The following is an 18,355-nucleotide window of genomic DNA, read 5'->3' as shown; positions in this document are numbered from 1 at the left end:
TGGTTTCCATGTGCAAGCTAACATTTTCATCCAGAATTTTATGGATTTCTTAGGAAATGGGCTTACTGCACAAGGTGTAATAGCTGGATTGCTAATATATTGGGTCATGAAGCTCTGGATTTACAGCCGTGCTGTGCTGTCTTTGGGCTGAAGCTGAGTCATCTGTGTCTAGAATCTCCTATTTTAATTCCTTAACTACATAGCATATGCACTAGCTTGTTCAAGTTGACAGATTTTTTTTTTTTTTAAATCCATGCTACATTGTGAAATGATCTGCACAGCACTGACTCTGGCCCGTTATAATGCATTTCAACCTTTCCCATGCCACTATAAAGGGGAAAAAAAATTAGTTGCGCAAATTAGAAAAGAACCATGCTGGTTAAAAGAACACTAGCAGGTCAGATTCGGCCTCAGACTTGTTTACATCTGAGGGGGAAAATATTACAAATCCTAAATTCCTGAGAACTTGTTCCTTGAAAATTTTTTTTAGAAATTCCAGTGGAATCAGTTTCTTTAGACAGCCATTTCTGTGCACTATTCCCAGCCCAAACACTGAAGTGGTATTCTAGTAAAGGTTAAGGCCAGCTTTCTGTTTAAATTCTAATGAATGTGAACTCAAGAGTGGAAGTAAGTAGTCTTATCTTCATTGCCCAAACTGAATTTCAGAGACTAAACATTTCAGCCATTCTGCTAAGTTAAATCTTAAAATGCTTTGTTTAATAATCAAATGTGGTGTAGCTAACACTATAATCTTCCAAATAGCCTTTTACCTTGCAGTGTTCCTTTTAAAAAATGTGGTGGTTATAAGAATGGGACTGCTGTTATCTCCTGACAAATCCTGTTGTGACTTTTAATTTACTGAGTGTTGGTTACTGACACATTCAACATGGTAGTGTGAAAAACAGCTCAGGGGAGGAAACTAAACAGTTTTCTGTGTCCAAAGTGTTCTTATCATACGTTGGCTTGATTTTTTGATCTCAAATTAGGAGATGCTTAGATAATCCCACAGAGTCTCAGTCTTCCCCCAGTTGAGAACAAGATGACTGCAGTGATGGTGTCATGTCCAGTGTGCAGAAGAAGGTATGCTTAGTCAGAAGGTAGACAGAGCTGAGGTTGAAGAAAATAGAGCATGAGGTCAGCTATGAATGAGGTTGAAAGATGCAATTTTGAGGCATTTAAAAAGCCTAAATCCATCCATCTTGACACTTGCTGCAGGAAGAAGACTTGCAAGGAACCATTCAAGATGAAAGTCCATTCTGTGCACTACCACAGCTACAGCATAGCCATCTGACTTTGCTGATGCTGTTGGTTACTGACGGTCCTGCAATACTAATACAGCTATAGGGATTAAAGCTTTATTTTAGTCCTCCTCTTGTTTTAAGAACCTGTCAACTTTGTTCTGATCAAAGAATGTTTTATTGTTGTATGGAACAGAGAACAGATTTTTTTTATTATATCAAGTCTAGCTTGGTGCTGAAAGATGTATTTATAAACAGTAAATTTGATATGGTGACTGCTAGGGAGAATAAACAAATATCAAGTTGCCTCTAAATTGCTCTTCTAGACCATATTAACACTTTTTTTTTCTTTTCAGGGACAACATCAGGCCATGTTGCTTTAGCCCCTAATTCTGAATGTATTGTGTTCTGTGGACTAGAGCCTTGATCCTTTTCTGTTGAGAAAATTCTGAAAGAGCAGTCACTTATTACTACTCTCATGGTTCTCTTCCAGGGAAAGAAATGGAGCCACCAGGACACAACTCTGTCAATGCCTGACATAGCCTACAGCCTGGTCAGCTGTATGAAAAGCAGCTGGCAAAACTAAAATAATCAATATGGTCACTAGGTGAAATTCACAGGCAAATACAAGCCTTCACTGCAGAGGTGGAGGGAGTTCCACATCAGAATATCCCATAACCTGGTGGCTAGAGCACTCACCTGAGAGGTGGCAGACCCTAGTTCAAATCCGTTCTTCCCCTCAGGTGGAGCGGGGACACTCAAATGGGGTGTCTCCCACATCGCTGGGGGGTAGCCTAAGCAGTGGGCTAAAAGTAACGAGCTGTGGTGATTGCTGTGCCTCACTTACAGGGGCCAGATTTAGTGGGTAAAGTTTGGACACGCTTAGTGGATTGGGTCCTGCAGGTGAGTTAGGCACATACTGCAGTTGGGGGCAGCAGAGTGGAGGTCAGGGTTGTGAATCCCAGTAGGGCCTGATTCTGGGATTTAGGTGCCAAAAGTGTCAGGCACCTGAATCCTCTTGTGAATCTAACCTCACCTGCTTGTTACAGTAACCTGGTGTAACAGCTGTAGAAATCCCTCTTTGAAGTCGATGATGGGTTTGTATGCAGCAACTGCGTGAGGGGAGTTATCTCCATAGGTGAATTGTTTAAACCATCGTTGTGCAGAGTCTGTTAAAGAAGACTATTGGCAGTTTTTTAAACAGTACAGTATTTCCATACTCAACACTAGCTCCGTGCCTGCGATTAGCTGTACGTAGGTCCCCTACTGTATAACTAAATAAAACGCTGTTAGTGCTTACATTTTGTACTTTAAATATAAAAGTTTTTCACTGAAAGGCATTTTAGGTTCAGGCTCATAAACCACTTGCAGCCAACTTGTCCAGGGCAGAGAACTGGTGTGGAAAATCAGTAATGCTCCTTTTTACTATGAAATAACTTCTCCTTTTAAATAATACTCAGCATGTGTCTGGGGCATTGTTCTCACTAATCTGTGCAGTATCCCTCTGAAATTGGGTATTAACGTAGTCATAGCTGGGGCTACTGAGCTTGAGCTGCTGTCTAGCATTCTCATTTGCTTCCCCTGAACTAACAGACCCACAGGGGTTTATAGAATGACCGCCTGACCATTCCAGGTGAGCTGTGTAGGGGGGTGTCTTTCTCTGTGGGCTGTTTCACCATTGCCACCCCTAGTTTTCTTTGTCAGCAGATCTCAGAGGCAAGACTTCAGTACGTCAAAGCCTGAGAGATCGTTTTCAGTACTGGTTTTAACTGCAGTGCTTAGCTCACCAGGCTGGTGCTGAATCTTTCAAACTGTGGAAGTAACTATCCATAAACAAGCTGTTCTCTTGGTAGCAAGACTGTACTCCATCTGAAAGGGTCCCTGCTGTTTTCCCTCTAACTGGAAGTCCCAAAGTACACTGTGAAAGAATCACAGGGCTGTCAGCCAGTGTTGAGAGAAAACAAATACCTCTGTAAGCAGATGACTTAGAACAGTGGTTCCCAAACTTTAACAGACCCTGAACCCCTTTCACTAAATTATCAAATCTCATGAACCACCTCCTAAAAATGAATATTTCTAGGGATTTAAGTTTAAATTTCCTCCGCACTCTGTAGGGCTCCTGCTGCTGGACTCCGTTGACTGCCCTGGTCAACTGAGCTCCGGCTGCAGGTCCTGCTGACTGCCAGGGCTCGGGCTGCCAGCCCCAACTGCCCAGCCCCGCTCTCCCTGGGGCTTGAGCTGCTAGCCCTGCGCGGAGCGCTGGGATTCAGGTGGCTGGCTCCCCCGCTCACGGGGGCAGGGCTCGGGCTGCCAGCCGCACCTGCCCTGCCCCGCTCTCCCTGGGGCTCGGGCTGTCTGCCTTGCAACCGGGTCCCACCTGCTGCCTCCAATGCCCAGGGTCCCGTGGCTGCCATTAGTGAAATTTTTCTGGTGAACCCCCTGTAACATTCTGCGAACTCCCAGGGGTTTGCAAACCCCAGTTTGGGAACCACTGACTTAGAGTGACTGACTGCCCTTCACTGGCTTCTATAATATTTGTGTTACTATTCTTGCAAGCAGAAATGAATGGCCTTTGTCATCAGCATGAAGAGATCCAACCTCGGTTTACTAAGTAGGTATTAGACTATGTAATCCCTGCAAACTTCCCATGAGCTCGGTTAGCCAAGTCAGAGCACAGAGGAGTGTGGTGGCTCATATATTTCCTTAAAATAATATGTAAGTTTTTTGTTTTTAAATAGTCTTGACTTGCAAGGCCAGGTACAGGATAGAACTTGTGGACATGGGCCAAATTCTTAATAGTGATTCACAGTGAGGTTGATGAGTCTGTTAAATGAGCTGGTGTTAACATTCCTACCAAGAGTAGGATGGACTTGGGAAGACTAATGGGGAGGGCAAGAAATAAAATTCCTATCCAACTCCGCTGCTGCTCTTGGTAGAGAAGCCAAAGGTTACGAGTCCCTTTCAAAGACCTTTCCAGCCATCCTCAAGAGAGAGAAATGGTAACAAATTGGAACTTTGTCTTTTCCTCCTTACAACTTTTATTTAACAAAAATAATCCTTACACTTCAATTTTTCAATCACCTCCACCTTCCCCTATATATATATAACCCTTGTACAGAAGAAATAAATAGTAGTCATGATTCTCCAACAATTGGAACAAACTGGTTTTAGACAGAATGAACATCCTGTACTTAATTAAGGAAACTTAATGTTAATAGCATGGACCATCGGACAGTACGTTCCATGAAGCCCATTATCATGTTCTTCCCTATGCACTACTTATTACATGCTAAATTATGTGAGCTTGGGGGAAAGAGAGGAAGAGGGTGAATTAAACAGCAGTTTTTCCTGATGCTGAATTTAGCCTAGCACAAGATGCTAAGTGTACCACAATTGAAAGTGAACTCCTCTCTTTAGCTGTAGAAGTGGGGTCAGGAAGCAGTGAAACTTTTGCATACTACCCCACCCATGGTGCCTTAATTCTGACTTGGAGAAACAAGCTCCAGGAAGAAGGGAATATTTTGGTTGTGAACCTTCTGGGAATTGGACTGAGATTACCATCTCCTTTTTACATAGGCTACCAAGCTATATACTGCTAATTATTTTAAAATTCCAATCTGGTTCAAAGTGAGGTCAGGGTGCTAGATATAAATGAGTTTATAACCAATTACTGGTCCCCTGATCCAGCTGCTCCTCCAACCCAGTATCTCATGGGATGTGGAAATTCACCCTTTAATGAGCTAGAAGAACTTCCAGGAATTGAAGCAGTTTTATAACCCACTTTATCTGTAACTTTAGCTCTAAACTGCAGGAAAATTGTTTCTAATAAAACATGATTATAGCATGCGATCTTCTGCTCCTTCTCTTGCTAACAGCCTCAGGATGGGTCAGTGAACTATCACAAATTTGGCACACAGAAGAGATTGCCTAACTCTGTCTTCTTGAGTGAAAGCCAGCTGAATGCATTGGCTCTGAATTTCGGGGAAAACCAGAACATCTCTCTGTGAAAATATTAGTTTATTAAAACAGCATTCCAGTGCACTCATGCCAATCTCATCAGTAAAGCAGTCTGTCATTTGGGTTAGCAACACTTCTTGCGGGGAAACCAAATAAATCTCCATGCACACATCCACATCTCCCTTCAATGGAAAGGATGAAACTGCTTCACATCTCAGGGCCAGGTTTGAAAATGAGGACAGTCCCCCTTCTCTGTAAGTCATCAGCCTGAAAGTATGTAATGTAATCTCTCAAGCCCACTTCCCATCTTTTCTTTAATTGGATGACATTTTTGAGCCAGGCCCTTAATGTAAATTAGAATGTTTCTGTTGAAATCAATGAAGCTATTCTGATTTACCCTAGTAGAGGATTGGTCAACTTCTTATGAAAGGTGTCTTGTCTTAAGGCTAAAACAAAAGAACCTAATGTGGCAGATTCCTGGAAAGTCACTACTGTATCTTCTTATGCAAGCAGAAGGCTTTGGAAGGTTAAGAGAACAGAGGGCGTTGTTCGGAAAGTGAAAGGATCTCAGAGGAAACCTGGATGTTCAACCCTAACTAGCCCAGAAGTCTTTACACAAATGTCCTCACATGTGCTAGCAAATTCTTGGTGGGTTAGGTAGACAAGGAGGATTACCATGTTTGAATGCCCCTCCTAACCCTGCCTGGTGCATGTGATTTTAGGTGCCATTAGCTCACTTGACCAAGTAGGTACCAGTTGCTACTGGGTCTTAAGAAGCAGACCTGGCACTTTGCCAGAATCCCTTCAAATGGCACTCATATCCATTCAATCCAGTATCTTACTCAGGAAAGCCTAATCTCCACAGAGTTAACATGCTGCCTGCCACTTGTGCCTGCTAAATCCAAAAGGAGGAAACGGTGACCTCCTTAATAACACAGTGGCACCAATGAGTCATTCTGAGCCTTTCAAAATTATCCATGAACCACAGTGTAACTCCTTAACACTCTACCTCCTCAATGCCCCATTGTCTACCAGATGACAGTACGACAGTATGTTCTTGCATCCTTGCCAACTCTTCAGCCATTTTGAGGCTCTAGTATAATCCACCTTACCCAACACCCTTCAATTTCTCAGCCACCTACAAAACTACACTTTAACACCACCCCATAAAACCTATCTCTTCCATCACCCTTTCTCATGAGGAGACAGGAACCCCCTCCCTACTACCTTCTAATCTGGCAGTTGCCCATATTAACTACAAAGCTACAAGATAAGCACTCCCCATAAACCCTTAAACACTTCTATCATGCTTTCCTGGAGGGTGCAGTATCATGTCAGTCCTTAAGCAGAAGGGGGGCGCTGAAAACCAAACCTCAGTTTTAAATAGAATTGGTTATTAAATAAAATAAAGTGCATACAGTATATAAGTCATGGCTTGCCACACACTCACAATGTAAGAAAAACAAATACAAAATAAAAGTGACAGTGTTTCATCTTCTCTTCCCTCTGGCAACTTGAGTTGTAGATTTCTCTGTCATTTGGCACAGAGACAGGTACTGAGAGGTGATGCCAAAATTGTGAACAGTCAGTTTCAGGGAGGTGAATGGCTACTGACCAGTGAGATCTAGTTTGTGGTGAATGTTGATACTGGATGATGAAAGGTGAAGGCCTGGTGCCCAAAGTTGATTTCATACAAGCTCTGAGAGTGAGGAGAAGATTGTGCTCAGCTTCCTTTCTTATCAACCACCCCTTAGCACTTTGTCCTGGAAAATCAAAACAAAAAAAGCCAGAATTATCAGCCTGCAGAGAACTGCTGAGCAGCAAATTAAAGTGTCTACCTAGTGCTAATGTGATCTTCCTGCATAGATAGGATGTCCACAGGATTCCAGCATAATTAGGCTGGGAAGGATTAGAGTTTATTGGGAAATGTCCGGAAATGTCAATTTCACTGTACATACACAAACCAATGAAAAAATATTTCCATCAATAATAAAAATTTACAAATAGGCAAAGTATGAAAAATGCTGCTTGAGAACTTATTAGAGTCTGATTTAAAGATGTTTGCTTTGTATATTTTGGCATTTGATGTTGACAATTTGTGTTTTAATGGTTATAAAGTTTTAACTTTTTGAATCTGTTTACTATCATTAAATAGTTATTGTCTGACCTCTGCATAATTTCCCACAACTGTGAAAACTGAAATAGAAAAAAATAGAAAAGATGCTTATAAATAAATGTCAAAAAAATTATGTGTCAAAATTATATATATATAAAAATATGTAATCCTGTCAAGCCTAAGCCTCATCTACCTGGAGGCTTAGCTTCTAGATCTAATGGCAGCAGCAGACACCAGGGGGATAAATGTGGTGTAAATATCTAGGTAAAACAAAGAGACTGAATCCTCCTTTTTCCGATAAGAATACTCTACCTTTCTGTCTTGATCAGCAAGAGCTAAATATCTTCACTACAGGGACTATGTCTTTGTATGTACTTGTACAGCACCTAGTACAATGGGGATTGGGGCCTCTGGGCACTACTGTAATATAAATAGTAAATAATAATAAAAAATTCAATCCCATGAGGTTCATGTGGTTTGGTGTTGAAGCAACAAGTGTAGATGAGGAGGGGTATATCAGCTATTTTCTTTACTGAACTTAGAATTGTGTTTCCCATGTGCTAGACCCCTTGGCCTGTAGCAGCCTCCAGACCTAGATACATTGATTTTAACAAGGAAAGACAATTTTTCTTTTCCTTCGCTGGCTGCTCCAGTGCCCATCAGAGTTACTGAATTAGCATTTTCAGACATCTGTGTTTAAATCCATGGACCTGCATTTTTCTGACGCAGATTTCAACATCCAATGTGCACAGGAAAGAGTGGGGATGACAGAAGGAGGGATATAAAAGGAGACAGGCATGTGAACTCCCATAAAAGGAGAGAAATAGTAACCTTTGGACAAAAAAAGGAAAGACACTGAGAAGCATTTAAGAACATAGTAATGCACATTGGATAAGAGGCTACACATTAGTGATTTGTAATGATACCTTAGATACTGAAATAAACAGTTACTAAATCTAATCAGAATTTTCAAAACAGTTCTTGCAAACACTTGTCACTGTTCCCGTATCTACATTCAGTGAGTTGTGTTGGTCTCTCTCTCTCTCTTTCTCACAATGGGGATGCCACTTTAAATGATGCAGCAGTGTGCTTCCCAGCAGGGGCCAGACGTAAGGGTGGAAAACTTGGATCCTATTGGAAAGGGTTGGAAATTGGAGATTTTCATAGTTGTGTTTGTGATACTGTAAGTTCTAGCTCTCTCTTTCTTTTGACAATTTTTAGTAATTTAATAGATGATTGTATCCAGTTAGCCAGTTACAAACAAACAAAACCCAGCCATTTTGAAAGCCCCTTGATTTCCAGTGCTTTCAAGTAGGATCTGAATTCTCTCTTCTGTTCTGTAGCATCAGCCTTTCAAAATGGCCACGTTCCTACCATTTGTTAACTATTCTTTTTTACTAAAACACTGACTTTTTAAAAGTTATTTATTCATCTTTGTAATTCAACATAGTAATTAGTAGAGACATGCAAATCTGCTGTTATCCGCAGATATCCACGGACCATGTTTGCAGATCGGATGCACAGACAAATTTTGTATTTGCACAGGGCTCTAGTGATTAGGGTGAAATGATGGCGTGATTAAAATCACTCAGTTTCCCCATCTGTAAAATGGGGAACATGTTATTGGCTTCCTTTGTAAAGTGCTTTGAGATATAGGGATAAAAAGCACTACATAAGAGTTGGGCATTATTACATTACAGTGCATCTTATCTTGCTTGCATAACCCAACACCTGGCTGGTAGATGCAGCAGGTCCTGTATTGGCAGAACATGCTCCCGACAGGTTCTCTCTTTGCATGAGCAGAGGCTCAGGAAGGAGATATGGCTGTGAGCTGTCTCTTTCTTTTTTCTAGGTATGCAAGTGTCAGAGGTGCTAAATATGACAAATTTGTGTGCATCAGCCTCAGGTGAGTCTTGGTATTGGATTATATTTGGATTTATGGCTGTGTATAGCACTCATGCACTTCAGATTTTCCTACCCAGTTGAGTTTGGTTTTGTGTTGAGAGTCACTGAGGCTTTTGGTCGTGGGAGACTTTGACAGCCATGCCAATAAGAGATTGACTCAGGACCTCATGGTTGACTACAATAAAAATTCTAATGCTATCATAGGTAGTTTCTGACTAAGCACACAAAGGTGCCTGCCTTCTTTTGAACTGGCACTGAAAATAGACAATGTGGTGATATTACCCTTGTCACAGATAGGCCATTACCTCCTTTGGGCTGAGATCAGGGCGTATCCTTTATTTGATCAGGTTAGAGGACTTATTTTATTGACACATCCTTGGCGATAGTTGGACCCACAAGGTTCCTGAATCCCTAGGTGAAAATTCTGTTCTGACAGTGAACCACTCAGCTGATTGGTTTTGTGAAACATCATATAGTAAAACTCAGAAGTAATGTCTAAGAAGTGTAAGTTGGATACTCAGATTTCCTCCCTTAGATATACCCATTTTAACAGTAGGTAAAAGTGTCTAAGGTAGTGTAACTTACACACCAAGGAGTCAGAAGACAGTGTAAGTTAATGTATGATAGTGGCTTTTTATACCTTCTGGCTCCTTGGCATCTAAATCACACTTAAGACACTTATCCATCAGTAAGTAGATCTAAGGATGCCAAAGAGGGTGTAAGGTGGTCCAGTTTACATATCCTTATCATCTGAATGTAACCCTATGTCTGTCACTAATAATTCAGTAGCTCCTAGATGTTTCTTCTCTATACTCTGCCTTCATAAGTTATCATGATGTATCAAAGAAGCAATAGGGCAGATTTTCAAAAGTGCTGAAGATATGTAGGAGCACAAGTCCCACTGAAAGACCTGTGCTCCTAAATCTCTTAAGCACTTTTGAAAACCTTCTCTTAAATGGCTTGTCTAGCTCTGTATTTGATTGCTGCACTACCTAATTCTGTTGGAGTACTAAATCCTCCTACTCTGCTGTGCAGCACACTGTGCAGGGTATGTTTCTGGAATCTGCAGTACTCCATAATACACTGCATGCGAGTGCAGGTGAATTCAAAACTTGGGTGGCATTATCAGGGCCCAGCCCTGAAGCCAGCATTACAGCAGGCAGGGAGGAGAGCCTCATGCAGGTTGTCTGGAACATGGGTAGATGGCAAGGGCTACAAAGCCCAGGAGAGTCCTGCAATGGGCACTGCTCAAGCCAGTTACTTAGGCACCCCCAATTTATCACACCTCTGAAGGCTGATGGCAGTTGGTCTCCTTTATTTCCTATGGGTCCACAGAAAACCGAAGCCCTCTCTCTGCTAATGTTTCTCTGAATTTATTTAGAAGAAGTGTCAGTTTCTGCATACATTGCTTGAGGCTGTAACTTTTAGCATTGATTTGCATCAGAAAAGTGACCACCTATGTCCTTTTCAATCCTGCAGCATACTGGGCTTTGGCTGTACAGCTCCCGTTTACGTCAATGAGAGCTGCGAGGTCAGATCCCTGTCGCTGCTTTGGAAACTCACCCCCAGCTGCATTTACTCTAAAAGGCTAAGCTTAATTTTCTCAAGAGAATTGAAGGAAAGTTTCTGTGAGCGTTTTTTGCATCATTTATTTCTCTGGGACTTTTCAGGGGATTCCAGGCCTGCACTTTGGGTAAATATTTATTTCTTGTTCCTTGATGCAGAGGACGAAAGGGCGCTCTGTACAGCCTCTCCCCCTGAGCCGGGGGTATGGTTTGAAGGTGGGGGATATTCTTTGTACTATGCAGGAAATTAAACAGACATTAACAGCTGACATTGTGAGATCCCAGTGGCTAGCCTTGTGCCTGAAGGTGAGTGCTGCATGGAGCTGGTGTTCTGTCAGGATGTACAGATTGTTTATGCTATGGGAAGTTGTATGTTGGTGTTAAAGTTAATGCCACTCCAACAAAGGGCGTGTTAAGGGACAGATGGAAGCCCCCTCCAGAGTATCTAGTGTCACTCATACTGCTAATGTCTAAAGGATGGTGGGTAGAATGGGGCCTCCATTCAATGGCCTAGAGTTTTTCCGAAAGAAGTTTATCCTTCAGGGAATCTTCCTTGGAGTTTTAGATCCCCGATGATCTCATTTATGCCAACTCTGCATTCTTCCTCTGGCCTAAGCTCCACACAACAGCCACCATCCTTCTGCTGAATGGGACCAGCTGGGGCTCCTTTCAGAGTCATCCATCAGTGTCATTCCTTTAGCCATGGAAGGGATCACTGAGAGCTCACAGGACTAGTTCTGGGTGGGAACCAGATTTTCTATTTTGCTGGGTATTCAGTGAGTTTAACATTTTTTCCATTCCAAAATGGAAAGAAACAGAACATATGAAATTAAATTCTGAAGAAGAGTTCACTTTGTGTCAATTGGAATGTTTCATTTCAATGCAGTCAAAATATTATGTTCTGATTTTGGCTTTTAAAAATTTTTATATCAGATTATATTAAAAACATTGAAATGAAAAGTCATTTCGAAGTAGAAAATCAAAATGTTCCATTCTGAAGAGGTTGAACTGTTCTATTTTGACCTGATTGGAATGCTCCATTCCACTTTTTTTCCTAAATGAAATTCCGTCAAAATATATGTTTTACTTTTGATGAATCAGCATTCTGACAGAAAAGATATTCCACTGGAAAATTTCTGACCAAGTCTAAGCAGGACCTTGCCTCTTCAACTTCTGAGCACAATACCTCTGCAGTGTTCCCAGTCAGAGGGGTGAGAGACTGGTAACAAAAAGAATTTGAGTCTGCAGTATAGCAGTTTAGAGAATTATCATTAGTCCACAGGATTACGCCCTACGCAGATTGCCCTCTTTAATAAAGATCATACCCCATACAGCCTTCCCTGTTACACTGGTTACCTTCCCACTTCACTCCTCCTCTTCTGCTACATTCTAGGATCCCCCCCACCCCTTGCTCATACCCCCTTTAATATCCTGAGTATTGCAGCACTCAAAACTTCTGACAGTTTTTCTAATAGCACATTCCTTTTCCAGTGTTGCCTTATGCTTATAATCTAGTCCCCCTCAGCGCAGTATTCAAACCCATGTGTGACTCTGGGTGCATTATCAAATCAACCTGACTAAACTCCCTAGTGCCAGCACCTGTGTTTCCTGGGGCTAAACACTGATGTAGAACATAATAGAAGCTTCCTGCTGGGCCATGTTGGAGTCACCGAGACTGTCTGACTGCCTTTCCAAGGAGACAAGTTACTTGTATAATTGCAGCCCATTTAGCCCATTATAGGAATAAAATCTTTTGTGTTAAAAAGTACTCACTCTATTGCTGTTGATATACCAGACGGTGAAAAACACCCCATCTCCCCGTGATAAAGGGATAATCTTGTAATTGTGTTGGCCTGATGTAGGATCAATAAAATTATGTATTGATCTCAGCAAGTCAATGTAAACATAAACTGTTCAAAACTATTCACAAGGCACCAGCCTTCAGCCCATGGAAGGCATTAGGGCTGCTAATTCTTCAAATAGTAAGAGGAAGCAAATAATCAAGGCAGTTTTGGCATCAGGATTTATGGTCTACAAACTGGAGAAATAACTGGATGTCACGGGATATATAGACCACAGCCACTCAGGGGTTGACAGTTAGCTTAGCTATCTCCTCAGCTGCTGCTAATTGCTGGCTCAGTAACAACTGGGGCATTAGAAGTCTGCAGATGAGTGGAGGGGGCAGTTGCCCCAGAGACTACCATGAGGAGAGTCTTTCAATAGCAGACTGGTAGGAAGCCTCCCAGGACTTCCAGAGAAAGAGACTCAGTGAGGGTGAGTCTCGGAAAAGGGCTGCTAGAGAGGCAAGGGAGAAGTTGTAGGGAAGCAGCCAGGGATTGGGACAAACCAGTTCCAGCTGCTTCACACCAGGTCCCTGGGCTGGAACCCAGAAGAGTTGGTGGGCGGGCCTGGGATTGTTACCTTTTTGCTAGGGTCATAGGAATCCTGGTCTAATGGACCCTCTATTGCCCTGGAAAGAGAGAGGCTCTTAACAACCTGGCTGGAGTCCTAAGAAGCAACAGCAGCCATCTCACACAGAGACAAAGGACTGTTGGGGGGGAACTGAGGCAGAGTTACCACAACACCATGTGTGGCCATGAGAAAGCAGTGGCTGGTAAAGGTGCCCCTGGATGCTGGACCTTTATTTTTACATCCTAATAAATGAATGGGAAATGCCACTCTTTGTTTGATGTAACAGCTGAGGTGATTTATCACTCTTTTGGTTGCTTGAACAATTCTCTGATCCTGGCTCTTGCAGAAACCCATGTCTGAGAGGTAGTGCTTGATCTTTTAGTAGAGTCATAGTGAGAGAGGCAAATTCACTAATAATCCACACCTGGCTTGTTTTGTTATAGGTTATGTAGTGGGTTTTTTTTTTTTTTTTTTTTGGTGGGAGGGTGTTGGGGGAGAAAAAAGGGGGGTTGCCTTTCTCTGAACTAGCTACTGCTAGAGGCAGGATACCAGCCTTTCCAGGACAAGCTCTGAGTCAATAGGGCAGATTCTTTGGCCTAAATTTTCATAATCAGCTATTGAGTTCTGGTGCCCTACCAGAGACAACCTTAAAGAGGGCTGATTGTTTTTCAGAGGGTGGCTCCTTAGCACTTTCAGAAAAACAGTCTCCTTTAAAGGTGTGTCAAACTGAGCATCCAGAATCGCTAGTCAGTCTTGAAAATCTTGGTCCATGCTCCTGTGTAAAAGCAGCCACATTATCTTGGTGTCTCTGTTCAATAGCATTTTAAACATCACTGACCAAGGTACCAATGATATGAAGTCCCTAGAAGGGAAGGAAGTCACAGAAACTGAAGGTTTTATTGCTGAGTACCCATGGTAATAACATTTTGTAATTGCCTGTGTATGTGACATGATAAAATGCAAAAATCCTTGGGGTTTTTGCATTTGGTTACAAATTGGAAATGGGCCCACTTCTGCAGGAAATTTGGATGAGGCGTGTGATTGTTGGAGCAAAAGCAGGCCCATTTTCCAACAAAAAATGGGTCTGTTTTCAAGCAAAACTGGGCCAGCTATGAGCAAAACCTGACCAGTTTGTTCACTGCACAAGGCTTTCTACTGAAAACATGTAAAATGTCTCTCCCCTCTCCCCCTCTCCCCCCAGGCAAAAATAATCCTGTTGTGCCACCTGCTAATCAGTGAAAGCCTGGAGCATGGTGCTTGTGTGAAACAACAGAACTTTGCCCAAACTCCGGTGGAAATAAAATTGACTTTTGCAGAGCTTTGTGTAATGTGGTCTAGCAAATAATTTCTGTGCAGGCCACAGGAAAACTGTGACTGGGGGGAGTAGTGAAAGTACAGCAACCAGCCCATGATTGTTCTAGGGATGCCAGCCAGGGCTGTCGTTCCTCTGCACACCATGTTGATATATTTCAGAGTAACAGCCGTGTTAGTCTGTATTCGCAAAAAGAAAAGGAGTACTTGTGGCACCTTAGAGACTAACCAATTTATTTGAGCATGAGCTTTCGTGAGCTACAGCTCACTTCATCGGATGCATACCGTGGAAACTGCAGCAGACTTTATATACACACAGAGAATATGAAACAATACCTCCTCCCACCCCACTGTCCTGCTGGTAATAGCTTATCTAAAGTGATCATCAGGTTGGGCCATTTCCAGCACAAATCCAGGTTTTCTCACCCTCCACCCCCCCACACAAATTCACTCTCCTGCTGGTGATAGCCCATCCAAAGTCACAACTCTTTACACAATGTGCATGATAATCAAGTTGGGCCATTTCCTGCACAAATCCAGGTTCTCTCACCCCCTCTCCCAAAAACCACACACACAAACTCACTATCCTGCTGGTAATAGCTCATCCAAAGTGACCATTCTCCATACAATGTGCATGATAATCAAGGTGGGCCATTTCCAGCACAAATCCAGGTTTTCTCACACCCCCCCCCCACCCCTATACACACACAAACTCACTCTCCTGCTGGTAATAGCTCATCCAAACTGACCACTCTCCAAGAAAACCTGGATTTGTGCTGGAAATGGCCCAACCTGATGATCACTTTAGATAAGCTATTACCAGCAGGACAGTGGGGTGGGAGGAGGTATTGTTTCATATTCTCTGTGTGTATATAAAGTCTGCTCCAGTTTCCACGGTATGCATCCGATGAAGTGAGCTGTAGCTCATGAAAGCTCATGCTCAAATAAATTGGTTAGTCTCTAAGGTGCCACAAGTACTCCTTTTCATGTTGATATAGGGACTTCAAAGCAACAGGAGGCATAGACCCGAAACCACCTTGCTCCAAATGCATTGATGGCGGACCATTTGCGTTAAGACTTGTTTTTAAACTCCTAGCAGCATCTGTAGCATGATACGCAAAGAAGCAATTCTGATTCTGCTGAGTTAGATGGTAGAAATACATACTGGCTGGTTCGTTACATCTCTCTCCCTGCAAGATTTGTTACTCGTGATTCAGAGCTGGGGAACAGAGTTAAAGGCAGAACGCTCTCTTTCTCTGGCTTCTGTGCTTTCCCCACCCTAAATAAACCATGGCAAAACATTACGCTGCCTGAAAATGGGATATCTATCACTGACAGGGGAACTACATTCATGGATGCTGGGGCAAAGACAGAGCGATGTGTGCTGAGTCTTACTGGTGACATGTGACTAGTCTGAGGTGTCACAATCACAGGTCTCCTACTAAGTTGCTAAAAAAGTACAGTCAAATAATTGTCAATTACAAGCAATCAAAAATCATGTTGTTAGTTAAACACTGTTTTAATTTAAAAGATAAAAACAAATAACCGGTGCTAAGGAACATTGGGATTTCCATACTGGCTCAGACCTGTGCCCCCTCCAGTCAGGCTTCCTGTCTCTGACTGCACCCAGTGCTGGATGCTCTGGGATAGGGAGAAGAAACTCCATACTGGACAACTATTGAAAAATTTGCAAAGAGGAGAAGTTTCTTCATGACTCTGCAGTGAGTTAGTGATAGGCTCATGCCTTGAAATGTGAGGGGTTTTGCTCCTGATTTTAAGACATTGTATTTCCATCTTGTCAGAGGTGACTGCGGGTGTTCCTGTTATGCATATAAATGTCTGATCCTTTTCTGAGCCCTACTTGGCTCTTGCCGTCGAGAGTTCCAGAGCTAATTATGTACTGCATAAAAATGTCCCTTTACCCCTTTTAAATATGCAGGGTGAAATCCTGGCCCTCCTGAAGTCTGTGGCAGGTTTGCGATTGACTTCAGTGTAGCCAGGATTTCATCTGTTGCCTTTTGAAAGTCCCCTTGTTCTCTCTACTATCCAGGCTCTTCATTCCTAGTACTGGGCATTCCCTCTACTCTGCAGTTGAGGAGGTGGGACTAGACCTCTCAGTCACCAAACAGGAGGTTTAATTCCTGATCAGGAAAACCAGCCCCGTTCTTCCTGCCAACTGAAGTTGCACAGTTTCCACACCTGCTATTTCCTCCTCCTTCCTTCCAGAGCACAGGAAAAGCCTATTTAAAACCCATGTGCTGGCTGTCCACAGAGCTGTTGAGATCTATCCAGTGAGAATTCAAGCATGTAGAAAGTCAAATGCTCAGCTTGTCCTGCATCATTCAGCAGGAATTGGTTAAAATATTGTGTTTTAGCAAAAGAGAAGCAAAAGAGACAAAAGATTAAACTCCTGCAGGACAAATAAACTCATCCAACTAAGACTAGATTGACCTCTCAGGCTGAGAAATTGTCTGGGTCCTATAAGGAAGTGCGCAATGTCCCACTTACACGTTAGCCAGTCACTACAAACTAGGTGAATGGACCCTGGTGGAGTCGGCGTTTGGGAGGAGAGAACTGCGTGCTGTGAAACCCCAACAAGCCATTTAACAAAATGGCCTTCCAAAATATAAACAGTTATGTAAGGCCAACCCCTTGAGGTATCACTGATGTTCAAGTCCCAATAGTAGAAATGGCAAGCCTGGATGAGAGAAAGATATATTGTAACTTGACACATGATCTCTCTTCTTAGTGTGTCCAAGCTCACCATTCCAATCTGCCAATTAATTAGATTTATAGAGTTCAATGACAAATTGTCTTTATACTTGTCAGGTGGCTCTGATTCAGAGGAAGTGAGTTTAGTATTCTCGATTAAAATCACACCTCTGATTTGTATAATGGCAATATGTTGTTTTCAATGTTATTTTCTGTCACATTCATTATCATCCAAATGTTTTGCCTGCTTTTCTGGCTGCATTGAAGAGAGATTTTTATAGAGCTACATGCAATGATACTTGGGTTTTTTTCCTGAATGGTTACAGTTAGTTTAGAACCTAGCAATGGGTAGTTGTACTTCAAATTGTTACTTCAAATGTGCATTACCTTGAATTTGTCAACACTGCATGTCTCCTGCCATTGTGCTGCCCAGTTTCCTATCTTTGTTAGGCTCTTCTGAAATTACTTAGTCTGCCTAAGCCTTGAATAACCAAAATAACTTTGTGTCATGTACAAATATTGCCACATCACTACGTTTGCATGAGCTCTAGCTCATGAAAGCTTATGCTCAAATAAACTTGTTAGTCTCTAAGGTGCCACAAGTACTCCTTTTCTTTTTGTGAATACAGACTAACACGGCTGCTACTCTGAAACCATAAACATATTATGTATATCAAACAATACTTTTCTTATGTCCCAGTTCAGCAAAGCATGTAAGTATGTGATTAAATATTTGCATAAAGTCCCAATGACTTCCCATTGACTTCAGTGGGACTTAATGAGGTGCTTAACTTTAAACATGTGCTTAAGTACTTTGCAGAGGAGGGATGGCATCAAGGATGTGTTTAAGTGAATCTATTGCTAACCAGTTGCCTTGAAAAAAATAGCTATTTCCCACTCTTTGTTTCTTCTTTGCCAGTGTCTAATCCATGAATGTACTTTTTCTCACCCCATGGCAACTTAGTTTCCTTAATAACCTCTTGTGTGGGACTTTGTGCAAGGCTTCTGAAAGGCTAAATGAAGTATGTTAGCTGCTTCCCCTTTATCTACTAAGCCATGCTGGTTTATGTTTCTTACGTCATGTACATTTAGATGTTGTCTATTTTTAATGATTTGTGTCAACCAATTTGCCTTTCATA

The 18,355-nt window shown here is 42.2% G+C and overlaps 1 protein-coding gene across 8 annotated transcripts in view; it reads right to left on the bottom strand.

The window, feature by feature from the left end:
- Positions 1 to 4,252: 4,252 nt before the first annotated feature.
- CCDC9B (coiled-coil domain containing 9B) overlaps positions 4,253 to 18,355 on the bottom strand; it is a 147,806-nt gene continuing 133,703 nt past the window's right edge. For all 8 annotated transcript variants that reach the window (XM_075129706.1, XM_048852804.2, XM_075129705.1 and 5 more), the window contains one exon: positions 4,253 to 6,958. The gene's annotated coding sequence lies outside the window, so the exon portion shown is untranslated. The remainder of the gene's footprint in view (positions 6,959 to 18,355) is intronic.

The sequence above is a fragment of the Caretta caretta genome, chromosome 6 (genome assembly GCF_965140235.1).
Source record: "Caretta caretta isolate rCarCar2 chromosome 6, rCarCar1.hap1, whole genome shotgun sequence".
In the NCBI taxonomy this organism is placed as follows: domain Eukaryota; kingdom Metazoa; phylum Chordata; order Testudines; family Cheloniidae; genus Caretta; species Caretta caretta.
Note: the sequence above shows the minus strand (reverse complement) of the source record. Positions and strands in the feature narration are given on the sequence as shown.